Source organism: Cygnus olor, chromosome 2, assembly GCF_009769625.2.
Source record: "Cygnus olor isolate bCygOlo1 chromosome 2, bCygOlo1.pri.v2, whole genome shotgun sequence".
NCBI classification, from domain to species: domain Eukaryota; kingdom Metazoa; phylum Chordata; class Aves; order Anseriformes; family Anatidae; genus Cygnus; species Cygnus olor.
Genome location: NC_049170.1, coordinates 97,480,778 through 97,497,721, shown reverse-complemented (window position 1 = coordinate 97,497,721; position 16,944 = coordinate 97,480,778). Strand labels below are relative to the sequence as shown.

Sequence of the window (16,944 nt, the reverse complement as noted above, 5' to 3'; positions counted from 1 at the left end):
TTCTCATTGGATGAATGCAATCTACTTTTTGTTACTTTCAAGAGGATTCCTGCAACCACCCAGGGCGCACTCAGCTGCAGGTATTGCCTGGTGGGCACAGCAGTTCTTGACTGGAAAAAAAAACAACAACAAACAAACAATGCAGTATTTAACAGAGCATTACATTTTAGCAGGTGGGTGGAGGGGAAGACCTCCTTTTTCAGAGTTCACTTGCTGCCCTTGATTCTGGGGTGGAGGCAGCGAGGGCAGGGAGAATTAATTGGCTACCTCTAAAAGGTCTCTAGGTTGCATTAATAATCATTGGCTTGTGATAATGTTGTAGTTTATTCATAGTTTGCCCTCTTGGAGAATTAATCCAAGAGCAGGGCCTGGCCTCTAGCTGGGCCACTGCAGGTTAATTTGCTGGGAGAGGTAGTTGCCACCATCTCCCTAAGTATCTTAAGATAGCTTAAACCCAAAAGAAACATATAAATAAATATAAAGGGGAGGGAGGGCTAAGAATATTCACCATTTAAATCTTCCCAATGCCAGGTTATCAGCTACACTCTCCTAACCCCCAGGACACGCTGCCTCCACTGTGCTGATCGAAGCAATCGGTTTTCGGGGCCACTGGTGGGTGGAAGTAAACAGTCACCCCTTCTGCCTGTCCTCCTTCCTGCCCACCGGAGCTGCAAACCAAAGTCTTTGCCTGCTTGAGGGCCACCAACAGCTATGCCTGCCCCATTGGGGTGGAACTGAGGGGCAGAAGAGCCCCAAGGGGTAATTTGCTGTCAAGATGTGGTGTTGGCTCCTCGGTGGTCTTGTGGTACCTCTGAAGGAGAGGGCTGTCATAGAATCACAGATTCATTAAGGTTGGAAGAGACCTCCAAGATCATCTGGTCCAACCATCACCCTACTACCAATATCGCCCACTAAACCATGTCCCTAAGCACCAGATCCTTATGTGAGGTGTGCATTGCAAAAACACCACGTTTCACCCGCTCTTCTGGCAGAGCAGGTGGAGCTGTGCTGGGAGCCTTCTTTTGCAGTCTGTCCAACAGAGGAGCTCAGGTTTTAAGACTGTGCATCACGTCCTCCAGAACTGTGCATTTTCACTTGATAATTTTCTGAGTTTTGAGTTGAAAAATTTTTGGTGTTTGCACTTGTTCTTAAAGCAGTGGGTGGTTTTTATTTGTGTTCTGATTTCTTAGCTTTTAGAATGAACTTCAGTAGCATATCCAGGTTTTTCTCTGTAAGCTTGAAGTCTCATGCTCAGAAGGCTTTAGAGAATTTACAAAAGCACTCGATATTATGAGACTTGGCAGTAAAATGAGGAAAGGTAGGTTAACCTCCATTCTCAGTTCTGCCTGGAGTGAGCTCATGTAAATTCTCGGTTACCTCTTAAAGGTCACCAGGTTGCAGTATGAGTCATTGGCTTGTGATATTGTAGTTTAGTCTTATTTTGTCCTGTTGGGAATTCTAGCATTATGACAGGAAATTAATGTTTTCTTATCTAAACTTAGGAAAAAAAAAAAAAAAAAAAGACACCGATATTTTGGAAAGTATTCTCAAAATGAGAATTCTGAAATACTGGCATATGTTGCCCAGAGAAGCTGTGGATGCCCCATCCCTGGAGGTGTTCAAAGCCAGGCTGGATGGGGCTTTGAGCAACCTGGTCTGGTGGGAGGTGTCCCTGCCCATGGCAGGGGGTTGGAACTGGGTGAGCTTTAAGGTCCCTTCCAACCCAAACCATTCTGTGATCCTGTGATTCTATTTTTGGGGAGCCATTGAAACGTTAAATTTTAATAATGATGCGAAACTTTTTTTTAATTAATAGTTTAAGGTACTAGTTAGAAATAAGGCACACGACCTACTGTTCTGAATAAAGAGATGGAAGGCAAAACAATTGGCACAGAAATGACATGTTTTAATTTATTTTAGTTGAAAATGTAAAGTTTTTATTTGAAGTATTTTTTACTGTCAGTTTCTCCTTTGCCCCCCACACCATTTTTTTTTTTTTCATCTGCCATATGCTGCATGTCTTCTTGCAAGAGCACTGGAGATAGATCAGATCTAAATATACTTTTTCTCAGCTTTAGCACAATGTGGCAATGATCCTGATTGGGACTTGAAAGTTCTTCAGGATAAAAATATTAAGGAATCTGATGCCATATTTTAAATGGGTTGTTTATGAATATGGGAGGTGCTTTGAGCCTTCTGCAGAATCAGCGTTTCTCCAAAATGTCCTGATATTTCAGTTGAATAATGTATCAAACAAACCCAAGGGATATTAAGTAACAGAAAAAAAACCAATCGTTTCTGCTTTTTAGTCAGATTTTGTATATATGGTATATTCTGACGTTCTGCTATGAATTGTACGTCCCCTGAACAGGGATTTCAAGAAGGGTAAATATATGTTTGGACTGTATTTAAAATTCTAAAGTTCAAATGAGGAAAACAAAATTTGAAGATGTGATAAATAAAACTGCCTCCTGAAACTTTTTTTTTCCATACTAATAAAAGCAACTCCTCCCACAGAGCAGGGTCTTGAAACAGCTCTGACATATTTTTACGCTGTCATGCTGAAGCAGCTGTGTCTGTGGGAAGTACACAGTTTGATGGAGACTGTCCTGTGTTTGCGCTGTGCTTTTTTTCATCCCAAGCAGGACTTGTGGCTGCCATGGGTTACTCAAAGCAGGTAAGCAGGAGTCATAAAATAAGGCAGCACAGTCTGAATTGCTGGGAGGAATCACAGCCGTGCCTGAGTGCTGTGAGGCTGTTTCTTTGGTAGGTGAGAATAAGCGGGGCATTTCTCTGAGCTCTGTTCTGCCTTGGCCTGGAAAACCCAAGATATTTCAAGGCAACCTGTTCTTCTGTCTGTTATTTATAATTATAATGGTGTCTAAATGCAATTTTCAAATGCAATTATCCACAGGATTCAATGTGATGGGGAGAGACCACACTAGGTTGGATACAGGAAGCTGTATAGCAAAGAAAGGAGGAGCTGAGAGCAGCCAGCAGTGGCTTCGGCATGCCGTGGCTGGGCTGCTTCCAGGAGCCTGAGCTAGTTCGGGGTTTTCTGTATACTACAGTTTGTGCCATCTAGACATAACTACGTACTTATTACCCAAGGCATTATCCCTTCCACAAAATAGGCAAGGTAAGGCAGGATGATAAGAGGGTACTCTGAAGTACGGGGGACTTGCTTGGGTTTCCTGACAAGGTCTTGGACAGGCTGAGATCTCACACGTCTCTATCAGGGTCCTGCCTGTTGGCCGGGACAGCCTCTTTGTAGGTTGTTCCCTGATCATTCAGTGGATGAAGAGCAGCTCTTAGTTTAAATGGAGGTAGAGAAAAGCAGAAAGCTATAAGCCTGTTGACAGCGTGGTGTGGATAGCAGTTGGGGAACAGCAAGCGAGTTTCCTTTGTCCTTTTGTTTTTTGGGGTATGCAGCAGCATTGTAGACTGTGGAAAGGAGAGCTTACTCTGTGAGATTCCAAATGCAGCTAAATATGGGTGAAGGTCCAGACTTCAAGTGTTGCAGCAGGATAGGGGGAAGCGCAGTATATATCTAGCCTTATAGGTAATTTTATAGCATTTCTGTGTAGGCAGAAGCACTTAAATTTCACAATTCTGTGCTGTCCAAAAATGCACAGGAGTTTTATTTAGCAAGACTATTAAGAAATAGAAACCTACTTTGATTTACTAGATGAGCATGATTTTCCCCTTCTTTACTTTCTTGTCTTTTCACGTCCTCTCTGCGAACTGTTTTGGATTTGTAGGTGTTCATTTCATTCTGTTAATTTCCTTTTTTTCTGCAGCAGAGGAATCTAGAAGTACGGCTGGGTTTTGTTTTAAATCTCAGTAATGAATAAATAAATAAAAATAATTAATTTCGTCTAAAGTACACAATCTTTCTGTGTAGAATTTTGGGCTTGGTGTTTATATAAAATAAACAATAACTTCCAGTTCAGGAATGTTATTGTTCACGTTACTGCAACTTACTGGAAGAAATAAGATCTGATTTACTGACTCATTTTAAGGATATTTTGATTCTTCTTTCTAAATCAAGCAACTGTTTTGTGGATTTTTCTTGTTGTTGTTTATTTATTACTGCTCACATCTTGGCAGCTAATTCTGTGTCTCTTATCATGCTGTTCTGAATCCGTTGTTTGTGGGTGGAGGTTTTTTGCTGGCCTTTTTTTATTTTTTTTCTCATGGCTCATATTAAATCTTTTTCCCATCATAGCATCTGCATTTCTCCATCTTCCCAATGAGATGCGTTAGTAGGAACATTCTCATAGAACTGAATTGGAGTATTGATGTTTGCTTTCTGTAGGTATCTGACATAAATTCTGTGGGCTGAGAGAGGAGGACTGAATGTGCTGCTGGACCTGCCTACATCAAACTGAGGCTATCCCCACTTATATTAAAGACCTGCAGAATCCCAGGTGTCTAGGAGGAACTTAAAAGCCCAAATTCCACTGGACTTCCTCTGACAAGTTAGAAGAAAGCCAGCTAGATAGTAATAGGAAAGGCCAGTCAGTAGGGAGTAATAACTATGGGTGTGTAAGCAGAGTTTAGTTTGGGCTCTATCTTGCAAGAAAATCCCCACCTTACAGTGCCATTATTAAAGTTCGCGTTTCCTAACTTTTATTAAGCCTTACTTTTTCTCAGTTAAGTCTGTGGTTACATTTCAGCCACATAAAACGTTAGCTGGACTGTTGCTACACATCCTTTTTGCTCTGCCCCATGTGGAGGACATGTGCCAGGTGTTGCTGTCCTGAAGCCAGTCCCAGAACTTGTTCCCACAGGGACTTTGAGGCTTGTTCAGAGCCAGGAGGCATAATATGGTCTAAAACGAACAAAACAATTCCCCTTCCCCTCCAGAAAGTGGTGTTTTCATGGCGTTGTCACCGTGTGAAAATATTTAACTAGAAAGTTAGTGCAACTGCAATCTTCAAGTCTTTCGGCAAGCATTACTATGCAACTACCTGTTTGAATAAGCTCTCGTGGAATAGGAAGCATCCACCTATATCAAAATCTGTTAAAATATTTATGAATGAAAGAAACCCTTGCTAGGGAGGTCTGGTTCACTGAGTCAGTCCCCTGCTGTTACAGGCACCCCACACCATGTAATAGGGCTCATGTATTAGCCGAGCTCCACCTTAGGCTTCCTGCCTCCACCACTCCCATCTGATGTCTCCTTTTCCTGGTGTGAAGAACCTTCTAATTTCAGGCACAGATGCACCAACAGTCAATTTAGCCATACTTGTTCTTGTGCCAAATTAAATCATTTTTAAATCAAATTTAAGTAGCTCTTCTCTTTTTCAAGGCATACTGAATACATATGAGGGACACTTAGAGCCATCTCGGAGTGCAAATACACCACGCTCTTTCTGGTATCCTAGCACACGAGTAGTTATTTTTCCCCTTAACCACTTCTTGATGAAACTTTTAGACTTAGTGCTGAGGATATGCTGGCAAATCTTGTCTCAGTGTCCTAGATGAAAAGTTGACTTGTGCAGTGGTCTGGTCTTTGTAGGAGCCTCCTAGCAAGCGCCCTACCCACCTTAATGTTCTTCTTAATTCCCATCTCCACTCCAACAGTCTTGCATGCTGCTGAGTTAGGACTGACATATTTTCTTTGCCTAAAAAATGAGCTACTGTGTTTAAAAAGAGCGTCATGTTGGTCTGTGATTTGGTTTTATTTTATTTTTCCTGGTGCTGGCAAACTGATGCTGTGTTTTATTCTGTTTTCCTTTAACCTCTTTCTTTAATTACGCCTCCCATTACAGCATGTTCCAATGCCATATGCTTCTACTGAGGTGATTTTTATTAGCAGCAGTTGCCTGGATTAGTTGTTTTTGTTTTCTGTTTCCTCTGGTTTTTTTTTTTGTTGTTGTTGTTTAGTGGATTTTTTTTGAGTGTTTGAACACTTTAAAATCATATATCACCCTATATTTAACAGTTTTATTGAAGTCCTTGCACCTAGCCTTGCAATTTCATTTGCCAGTTCTTTAAGAATCCATAGATGGTGATTACTGAGGTGTATCTGGTTTTGAGTGCATTAAGGTCTCTGGGTCTTGCTTCTGTTTTCATGCTCTGTGCCTCACAGGCGTCTTGGATTTCCCAGGCTGGAAAATAAGAAGGATAATTCCATTTGGAGACTGTTGAAAGTTGCCTGTAGGACACACTGACGTCAGATTCTCTGTGCAAGTGTTACGGGATGCTTAAGCGAAATTTTCATTTCATTGTTTAAAAGACACGGTGATGCTGTAGAAAAAATGAAAACTGTGTTCTGACTTCTTTTTCCACCCCGGTAGAGTATTTCTCCCACTCCTCATCCAGCCTCTGTGCTGTGCAACGTGCTTTGAAAGCCGCAGCAATTCCTCTTCCCAGGACTGCCCCCTTCCAGGTGACCCTTCCAGGCACCGCGTCCTTTTGCCCAGGAAGAGGCTTGTGCTCGCACAGCTGCTTTGCTGAACTCTGTCAGTGTAAAAGGAAACAATTTCTCTGCTACCTGTCAGGATTTTGCAAGGACAAAAGAGGCAGAAACATATGGCTGGGTTAAGAAATGTGAATGCAATGTGAGTATTACCTCCATCTCAACCCAACGTGCCCTTTGGATGCTAGGAGTGGGTGAGATGTGAATGATGGAAAGCCAGACTGACTCAATTTGGTGAGTTTAAATAGTCCATGAGGTTTCCATTGGGGGCTTTGTTCATGGCATGTTGAAGTCCTTTCAGGTTCATAAGCAGTGTTTCCCCTTCTAATGAGGTGAGGGAACCTGGATGGTCTCCAGTTTCACTGCAGGACTGTAGAGCAGGCATAAGCAGGTAAGAAAATGAAGCCACCAGAAAAAAATCCTGAAGAAGGATTGTGACTTTGCATGGTGGTTCTTTCACTACTTCTCTTAAAATAAAAAATAAAAATTTGAAGCTCAGCAGATGGCCACATATGTTGCTGAGACTGTAAAGATGGAGACTGAAGGTGCTCCAAACCTTAGAAAGCAGTTACAAATCCCGTTAAATTCAGGTTGCTGTTTTCAGAGGGAAGCTGGGGGGCGTTGGGCAAGGAAGGTTTTTGAAGCTCACGCAACATCAAATCTCTAGCGACGGTGTTTTCCTTTTTCTTCCTCTGGGGGCTAGGACTGAATCATACAGATGAAAATTTTAGAATTTGATTTTAAAATGTACAGTTTTTAAATCACCAGACGTGAGAAAGCAAGGGCTGTCATTCTGAACACTAGAAGTTATGCAGTGGGAGGGATGCTATTGCTTCAACAACTGCCTGCCCTGGGACCCTTCTCTTTGGATTGCCACTGGAGAGGCTTGTTCAACTCTAATGGTTTTTTTGTCATTGTCAAGCCAACTTCTTTTAGTCTTTCACAGAGCAGAAAAGGAAAGCCTTGCTCACATTTTAAAGAGTATTTGAAACCTATAGTTGCCTCAAGCTGTGGCTTCCTGTGCTGTGTGGTAGAGTGTCTGATAATGAAAGATGAAAGCTTTCTATTTTTGTCCTGTGAATGTGGCTCATGTTTCATGGGCCAGATTGGTTGATTTTTGTGTGTTCCTTTTCAGTGCATTCTTTTATCGTGGGGAAAGGCAAAGGAAGGAGGGAATAGCAACTTCATTGAGATGCTAAATTTAGAGTGTTTAGAAAAAAAAAGTGTGTGTGTATTCAGGGTCTTCCCAGCATTTCAGACTCGAGGCACCTGAAAAGGCTGATTTATGACTCAGCACATGAAGCTGAAAGGAGGGTGTCCGGGCACCAGAAGCCCCCTTGCTCTTCTCCCCAACAAATCTATCAGAGGCTGCAAATCTGTGCACCCTGTGACACACGAAGACAATCTTTCTCTGTCTGTCGTTTGAGGCATACGCTGCAGATATAGCTGTCAGTGGAGTGTTTCGATCTTGACACGCTTTAAAATACACTTTTAAAGCACACCGAAAATCAATTACATATTTTTAAATTTTATGTGCCTCGTATAGTGAAGAGCTTGACACAATACAATATTTTTTGTTTTCATAAAAGCGGTTTCTAAGATGAGGTACAGCAGATTTGTGCTTTTCTCCAGCTATGCAAAGTACAGAGATAATGTTAAATGGAAAAGGGTGAGTGTGGAAAGAAAAAATAGAGGAGGGCTCATCATTTTCTGCCTCTTGGGTATTGTATTTTCTTCCTTAGATTATCTGGGAAACTTGATGGTGTGAACTCTAGCTGTCTAAGTACTTCTATGGTATGAGCATAAAACCACAATGTGGTTTGTATTTTCTTTTTCTAAGGCCCTTTTCACTGGGTCATACTCCCACCTCGCTTTGCTCTCAGGTGTTACAATTTACACATTCTTTTCCAGGTTGGTCCATACCTTCATAAAGTACATCTCTGCAGTAGCGTTGTGGAATGAAATACTGTATCTACTGGTTTGTTCCTGCTCTAGGAATATTTCTGTGGAGACAAAAGCCGCGTACTTGTGTGTCCAGTGCTTTAGAGCAGATGCCACCCTTGTTCTCCAGGAGGCCATAGCCCAGGATGCGATACTGGCTGCAAACCCAATCCAAGAAGCTTTACTGCTCAGGTTGCCCTCTCCCTGTTCACAGTTAACCCCTTCCAACCAACTTTTTGACATTTTATACGATGAGCTCCCAGATTAGGAAGGTGAGAACAGCCGAAATGACAAATGGTAAAGCTTTGTACAAGAGCTGACTTCATGTTAGTTCTGGAATGTGAGCTCCATGTTTGGTTTTACTTGGTTATGAAAATACAAGGTTCTTATGTCTTCCTATCTATCCGCACTTACAAAATAGCATAAAGGGCATCTTACAGGTTTTTCTTTTGATCCTTCTTGTTGTAATTCCAGGTACCGTATTCAGAAGACATACAGAAGTACAATTTATTCAAAAACAAAGTGATGAAAAGGAATAGATGCTTGAGAGCTGCACTTGGAGTATACTTGCAGGGAGATGCTGCTGTGCTCTCTGTGTGCTCTGAGACTAACAGCCTCTTGCTGCTACAAGACCTTTGCACACCGGTTCCCCACCTCTCCCCAGCACTTTAGGAAATTAATGTACCCAGGCATTACATACACTTGAGCTGGCATCGTGATAAGTGAAAGAGGTCACGCTGAAGCCAGAGCGGAAGCAGACTATGGCTGGTGCGCAGGATACAAAGCAGGCGTCAGTCGGTGTGTCCTGCTCTGTGGCTGGGTGTGCGTGCCGGCTGCGTGGTCCCAGCGAGATAAAATCACAGGAGGGTGACTAAGATGCCTGGCTAAACATTTACGGAATCTGGTTAAGCTGTGGCAGATTGATCATTCACAAAAATAATTGGCTGTTATGTCTGCTTTGCTTGTTTAACATGAGACAGGGAATTGTTACGCTGTGCGCTGCGGGCTGGTTTTGTACAGCTTGGTACCTGCTACTTTTCCACGTGCACAAACTTTTTCAACACTGCTAGAACTAAATATTTTTCCCTTTAAATTAAATATATCCACAGCCAAACAAAATCCCCAGGTGAGCTGGGTATCCTGGTGCCCATGGGATTGCTGGAGGGTGGCCAGTGGGACTCGCTGACCGAGGATGAGTGTGGGAAAGCAGCAGCGTTTAAGCCTAGAAATGGGAAGTGCTGAATCCTGGTGGTAGTTGGCTACGCACAGCCAGAAGCACTTTGAGAGCAGAGTCTGAGCTCCATAAAACAGCTGGTGACATGTCTGTAGTTGAAAGATGGTTTTGGCTTACAATCCACAGCCCCACTCAATGAGTTACAGAGCAAACTGCAATTACTTTTTGCGTTTTGTTTGGTAGATGGCTCTTTTTCAATGGTGTTTGGGATAAATGGTGCTCTTCCCTTTTTCCTGTCTCCCTCCCCTCTAACAATATAGTGCAGTTATTTCTCTGCAGGCTTACTGCTTTCTGTTGGCTTTCTTCCCTTTCTCCTGCTTGCTGCTTGGAGCTGAGTCGATAACTGGCATTGCCTTCTTCAGAGCAGAGCAGGGAAAGGAGGTGATCCAATGGCATCTTACAAACTTGGGCATCAGCAAGGTCCCACACTGCATCGGTGGGGTATTTCCACCGTTAAAAGGGGTTTTACAGAGTGGGGAAGAGCTCTGTCAGAGTCAAGTTTGTCTGCAAGAAAGGCTGCGTAAACCCACGGAGGAGTTCTGATTAGCCAATGCCTGTTTGTTAATGGTTCCATCTTCATGACAAATTGGAGTTGTGGAGGGAGATACAACTACAGGAATCGGCTGGGAATTACTTTAAGTGGAAACACCCCCAATCATTAATGAATTGGCAATGTAATGTCTTTATTAAAGAAAGCATCCTTTTTTTTTTATTATTCTGAGAGGCAATAATAATGAGCAGCAGTAGTTCTAATATTGGTTACAGTGTCTAAATGAAAGCAAAAAAAAATGTTTCCAGCAGTAAATTACTGCTTTTATTTATTTATTTCTTAGTGGCACCACTAATACCGTTTCGGTATTGCAAATCTCCACTGCTGTCTAGATGTATGCCTGCTGAACTGAGGGGGGAATCACAACAGTTCAGCAAAAATGAATGAACGAAAGAATTGAAATGTATATTTAATATAAGAACATTGAAGCATGCCCAGAGGAAGAGCTGGTGTGCTGCGTGGAGTAATGCCCATCTCTTTGTAGGAAGGAGACTTCATTGCTGGAAGATTTTTCTGGAAGTCTTTAAGGTTTTGAGGTAAATTTTTGCATTCTGTAAAGCACGATGGCAAAAAGCAAAGAGCTGAAACTTTCTGCTGATAACTTTTTATAATTTGCAGAAGAACGTTATTTAATATCCTTGCTGAGCAAATTTAATTATTGCTGATGAAAATTGGGGCTTTAATACATATGTGACCCAAGGCAAACAACTTTGAAACAAGCCCGTTCCTGAATTTTTCAGCTTTAGCAGATGCCTCGTTTCAGACAAAACTTCACATACCCATGACTCACGGCCACCAACCAGAAGTATTTTGTTGTTCCTAAGGGTACAAAGCAATTTCTTTTGTATTTTGGGCAGTGATTCATGGCTGAAAAGCATGCCAGTAGTGCTTCTAAAGGTAAATGGGATGCAGTCATTCTGTGGATGGAGTTTTTTTTTTTTTGTAGGGATGGACCCTGGTTTGGATTCTCAAGCTGCTCTTCGTGTGGTTTCTCCTATTTTGGGATCACCTAGATTCAACGGTGTTGGGGCTGTCACAGCCGGTTGAGAGGCTGTGATGGGAAGGTATAGTCGATAGCTGGCATCTGTTTGGCACGTCTCCCTCATGGGGAGCATCAGGGCAACAGGCATCAACTTAGCAAACAGGCAGAATTTGCCCAGCCTCTGGAGTGCAAGAATTTCGCCGTACCTGGGTAGATGGGCAAATGACTGCGTTCCCTCGTGTCTCCTTCCTCAGAGGCACAAATTTGGTTTCATGAAGGATGTGGACTGCAGCCGGCTTCCCCAGTGGCTCCTCTCATCTGCTGACAGTGTTGTAGACGGAAGATAAATTGCTCGTCATTGCAGTCTGACGGCTGCCGAGGGAGCAGAGCAGGATTAATTCCCAGAGTTATTCCTTATTTCTTCTACCTGCATGGATGCTCACTACTGAATTTCTAACACCTTTACAGCGATGAAAAGTAATATAACAATCTGTCCTGTTCATTTGGCGTACAGTTAACATCTTACATAATACGATTAGTGTGTTGTTATTTGTATCTACAAGGAAAAAATCTGGATTGTTAAAATAAACTGGTAGTGCAGCCCTGTTGTATACGGTGGAGGCCTTGGGGTATGACTTGTGTCATTGCCTTGACCTCCAGCGATGAAAACCTTGCAGTTTTCCATCTTTGCTCTTCAGCAGGTGCATTGCCATTCTTATTACCTACCTCTACAGTTTGTTCGGGGCAACAGGGGATATCAGGTAGTTGTGTATTTTTGTTGTATTTATACAAGGCTCTTCTCTGGTGATGAACCCAACCCTGGAGCTGTTTTATTTATTTATTAATTAATTTATTTAAATGCATGTGGTAATGTACAGCTGCTCTGTAATTAAGAATAGGCAGTGAGGCTTGTTTACCTTGCATTGCAGCTGTCAGTTAACTATTCGGGTGGATGTGGAGAAGCAGTAGCAAAACAATAGCTTGCATGAAGATAGAAGATACATCCTGAAGAGCCTCAGGGGTGGTTAATAGACAATTCCTGAGCTTTTAGCTGTTAAGTCAGCTCTGGCCAGGTTACAAAACATGTTTTGTCTGGCAGCGGCAAGGCTCGGTGAGCCAAAGGCTTACGAACGGTTAAAAGGAGCCTTTCTGACAGAGCTCAGGCAGCTGCTGGGGAAGAGCCTTGAAGAGGAGGAGGTCAGATCTTACCTGGGTTTCCAGCACTGGATGTTGATGGTCATTTAGGTAAGCTGGGTTTGTGGTGTGTATTTCTTGTTTCAAAGCCTTATTTCTCTCGTGCTTGCTTTCTACTGGTAGGATTAAATACTGGGTGGAGGAGTTGAATACAGCTGGTAGCCGCCAGGAGGGAGAGGGTGCTGCTGGGGGTGTGCAGCACGGGGCTTCTCACAGTCAGGGCCCTATGTCCCCTGTGTTAACATCCTACGTGCTGCTTTATGGATGTATCAAAAGGAACCCCTGTAGGATGTTGTGTATTAAAATGTCTGTTTTCAGGTTGCAATTTATTAGAAATTTTTGCTGAAGAGGAGAGTCAGCTGTTGGTTTTGGTGGGTGGGAGTCTGTTTATTTGGGTCCTTGAAAGGGAAAATTCTTTCATAAAATGAAGCCTCATTGCTGCATGCAGTTCTGGGAGAGATGCTGTGTGTTTTTGCACTGCTCTCATCAGAAAGCAGTATAGCTGCAGCGGTACTACATGCTGAGACTCACCTAAAATACTCTTATTGCATTCTCTGTAAGATTTTATGCACTCAAGCACGTTACCTTTTACGGAAAGAGCCTTTGCTAATTTTATTTTAGTAATCTGCAAGGAGTTGCTAAGTATACCTAACAAATGGACTGCTACCTGTGTTGTTGTGAAGAATATTGGAAGAAAAACTAGATGATGTTTTCAGCTTACTTAGTACCAAAGAAGTCCTGTAGAAAAATGTACACTTTTTTTTTTATTTTCACCCTCCATTGTGTATTTTTCTGTGAATGTAACTCTATGAGAAAAAAGAAATCTGAAGAATGCCTTGATTTTATTTTCCCGCTATTTGGTTATTACATTAGAAGTAAGAGGACTATCAGGCTGTATGCTTTCATGTTTTCCATTTCTATTTCACCATCTGAATACATAAGCTATACTTCTTGTATCAGACAAGTTTTTGCCTCATAGTCTCAGTGGAAACAATGTCTTCTTCCGTGATGCTGTTGAGGGTACCATATACGTGACCATTGCAAGCAAAACAAACTTTGTGTGAGCATAGTCAAACATTTTTTCTGATTAAAAGCATCTTTGTTTTCTTTTTTTTAATTTTTTTTATTTTTTTTTAAAAACAGCATGAACCTTTTAGAAAACTGCCTTAAGTGTGAATGTACTTGTCTTGGCTGAAGTGATAGCCTAAATGGAAGCTAAAAGCACACTTCATAAACCACTTGTGTATTGGGAACTGTCAGGAGTGCCAGCGTTACAACCGACTTGACCAAGATGACATGCTTTATGTATGTTAGGGCATATGAACTAGGCATGCTACCAGGTTGATTAGCCCAGGCTTGAAGGTTATTTTACAGTTAACTCATTTCTTTTCTTCAGTCTTCTTGAATTTGCTTTTCAATTCTGTGAATTAACATCAATACACATGGGAGGACATTTTCTTTGGATCCTGCACTAAATTATTCTGAACGATGCAGAAGCTCTGACACTGAGAGGAGTTGAATGTCTCCTCATCTATGCTGTTAATAGGCTTTTCACAGTATATTTTTGCACCTATTTGAAGAAGTGGTATTAGCCTTCCAATTACTGTCCAATCTCTTTGATTATGCCGATGAGCAGTTATGCAACATGTCTGAGTAGCTTCCTTTCTCTGAAGAACGGGCAAGGGCTGACAGGACAAGTGTTCACTTCTGCATTCAAATTAACTCTCGAATTGAAATTCAGAGCTCAGGCTATGGATACTCTGAGCAGGTACCCAGTAAATTAGGATAAGAGGCTGCTAGCTCGTAAAGAATGAATGTGATGTGGTAGCACAGCGTCAGCAGAGCTGGATTTCACTCTGGTGCTTCTGAAACGTGAAGTGTAAATTCGTACAGCGTTTTCATCTTCTATCCATTGTAGGAAGGGGTGACTTTCTGTTTTCTTTTTAAGGTTAACCAGCCCAAATGGTACTGACTGTTCTAGTGGTTGAACAAATATGTGAACCCTTCTGTGTGGGCTTGTTGCTGTGCTCCCCAGTGCCCTTGTGACCTGCTGTTCCAGCTTCCAGCCTCTGCTACTCCTTCCGGGACCTCCACGGTTCCTCTACTGCAGCCCTTTGGACGCGCAAGAGCTTTGCCAGACTTATCGGCGGAGACATCTCCAAATGAGGCTTCTGTGTCTGTTACAGTGCTTGGGGATGAGCTGCCAGATGATAATTACTAGAGTGGAGGGCTGCCAGGGCTTGGTCTATGTACCTAAATCACAGAAAGACTCCAAGTCATCCAGCTGTGGTATATTGCTGGCTTATCTAGACGTGCAATCGCATCACCCTCCCTCTTCTGCTCTCTTCTGCAATAAAAATACCCACCTCATATCTGTTCCTTTCTTAAAAAAAAGAGAAAAAAAAAAAAAGGAACCTAGGCTGTCTGTTTTCTTTGTGGGTTTGTCCTCTTGAAGACAACACGTAGAAAAGCAAAAAGGTGGCAATCAAAATCATTGGATTTGTCCAGCTCCTTAGCAAGGACCATCCCTCCAATACAAAGTGGCCAAGCTCTGGATGATCTAATGGTGCTAATTTTTGGAAATGTCCACTTCTGTTTGTCATCTTCCCCTTTGGCAGAGGTTGCTGCTTCCCTGACAGGGTGGATGACATTGACTTGGGCATCCATACTTGCATTGGGCTCTATCTGGAACTGCCACAGCAGTTCACAATGCACTGTTATGCCACATTTAATCTGGATTAATTGCAATCCCAAGTGCAGGTACTTAACTCTCACGGAGACCTGATTTGGTGTACGTGTATATGATAGCTCCTGTTTAGATGAGCGGACCTGAGTAGGTGGCTGGGTGGTGGTGTCATTGCTGGTACTGGAGCAAAGTGGTAGGATTTTCTCTTTTAGTGATAGCCCTGCAGTTACACTGGATGAGATGTATTATGAAACTGCATGGTAAGGCTGCATATTGGCATGTGAACTTTTAATTAGCTCCTTCACTGCTTCATGTGTGACCTAGAAGATGGATGTTGAGGCGTATTTAGTGTTCCTTGTGCTTCAAGCAGTTCTATGTATTAATACAAGGTATGAATTTAGCTGTGGTTGCTACTGAAAAGGAGTATGTTTCTAACTTGAGTCAGTTCAGAGGATCAAATGTTCCCCAGTTAAAGTGACCAGGAAATAAACATTTCATTTTCTTTTCTTTTTTTTTTTTTTTGTGTCTCTGATTTTCATTCATTCCACCCCCCCCCCCCCCCCCCCCCCCCAAGATGTTCTTTTGTTTTGTTTGTTGGTTTTGTTGGTTTTAGTAGCTTCCTGCCTTTTCTGTAAGAATTATTTAGTGTCCCAGATCTGCCAATTATGGGCTTCTCAAGCTAGGGGCACAGGAACAGGGGGGTGAACCTCCAGGCATAAACCTGGTGCAAATAGCGCTGAAACAGCTGCAGACAAAAGGGCAGGCTGTGCATTTGAAAACATAAGATTTGAGTGCACTGGGATTGAAATGTAGGCATATGAAAGGTGACAAATTTAGCCCAGGGTAAACTTGCCTTTGGGAGAGAGCTGAGTCTCTAGGACTTGTCATGTGTTCACAGCTTTTAAATCAGGACAGTCTGACTTGGCACAGATTAACCCTTTTGAGAACCCCCTTACTCAGTCTCTGTAACCCATATTATGTTTTGGTTTCTCTGGTCATGTTATCTGTTTTCATTTGGGAAAAAAAAAAAAAATCTGAGTGAAATATTGAAGGCTTGGTGTGTTTCTCCTTCATTTCCAAGTCTATTTTGGTTCAGCTGAAAATATGTCTCTGAAATGTATCCTGGACCTGTAGAGTTCACAGTCACATCTATTCAAGGTATAGATATAACTTGTTATGCAGAAAAAGTAAAAATCCTGGTATTGGGCATCTTTTCTTCAAAGGGTTATGCCAACCTGCTTCTGGCATCTGCATTTTTAAATTTGGGCCTTAATCATGTCTATGTTATATACTTTATGATCGTGATAATGTACGCTAAGTTTGAGGTAAAAAGACAGTTTTATTTATTCTTTTAAGTACATTGGGTAGTGCCCTAGCTTGATCAAAATAACATCCCCTGGAGCTTCCTTGCTCAGCGTGAGGTAGATGTAAATAGAGTGTCCTGTTGGTTCCTTCTCCCTTACCTCTACTTTAAGAAAAATTTGCACCTGGGGGCAGAAGATCTCTTTATTTATTTTCTAACAAATGGCCAACAGGAAATAGTGGCCCCTTCATAATTACTGGGAACTCTGCAATGTAATGGAGTTTTGAAAGTCAAAATGCCTCTACAGACATGTTGGCATGGGTACTTCCTTCTTGTCTTCATTTCTTAGTGCATTTTCTGTGTAAGAAATGCTAGGATTTAAGAAAGGGAGAGAGAAGACATCTCTATCCAGTCTGTGCAAGAAAATAAAAAATGTTGGTGTAGACAAATAGAGTGATCACAGGACCCCGACCTAGAAGAAAAAGAAGGCAGAACAAGGCAGTGGGGTTTTTGTTTCCATGTTTCCAGTGTTGTAGAAGGTCTTGGGGTTGTATTTTACTGACAACACTGATGGTGCTATCTGAATAACGGCGTTAATAGTTCAGTAATGTAAGAGTTTGTGTGTGG

General features: G+C 42.1%; 1 protein-coding gene across 5 annotated transcripts in view; it reads left to right on the top strand.

Annotated features, from left to right (window-relative positions):
• Positions 1 to 16,944, top strand: part of CARMIL1 (capping protein regulator and myosin 1 linker 1) — a 186,989-nt gene that overhangs the window by 45,855 nt on the left and 124,190 nt on the right. Inside the window, exon 1 of one of the 5 annotated variants that reach the window (XM_040549452.1) lies at positions 12,360 to 12,379. The exons of the other annotated variants lie outside the window; for them this stretch is intronic. The gene's annotated coding sequence lies outside the window, so the exon portion shown is untranslated. Of the gene's footprint in view, positions 1 to 12,359; positions 12,380 to 16,944 lie in introns of those variants that run through there. 5 annotated transcript variants of the gene reach the window in all.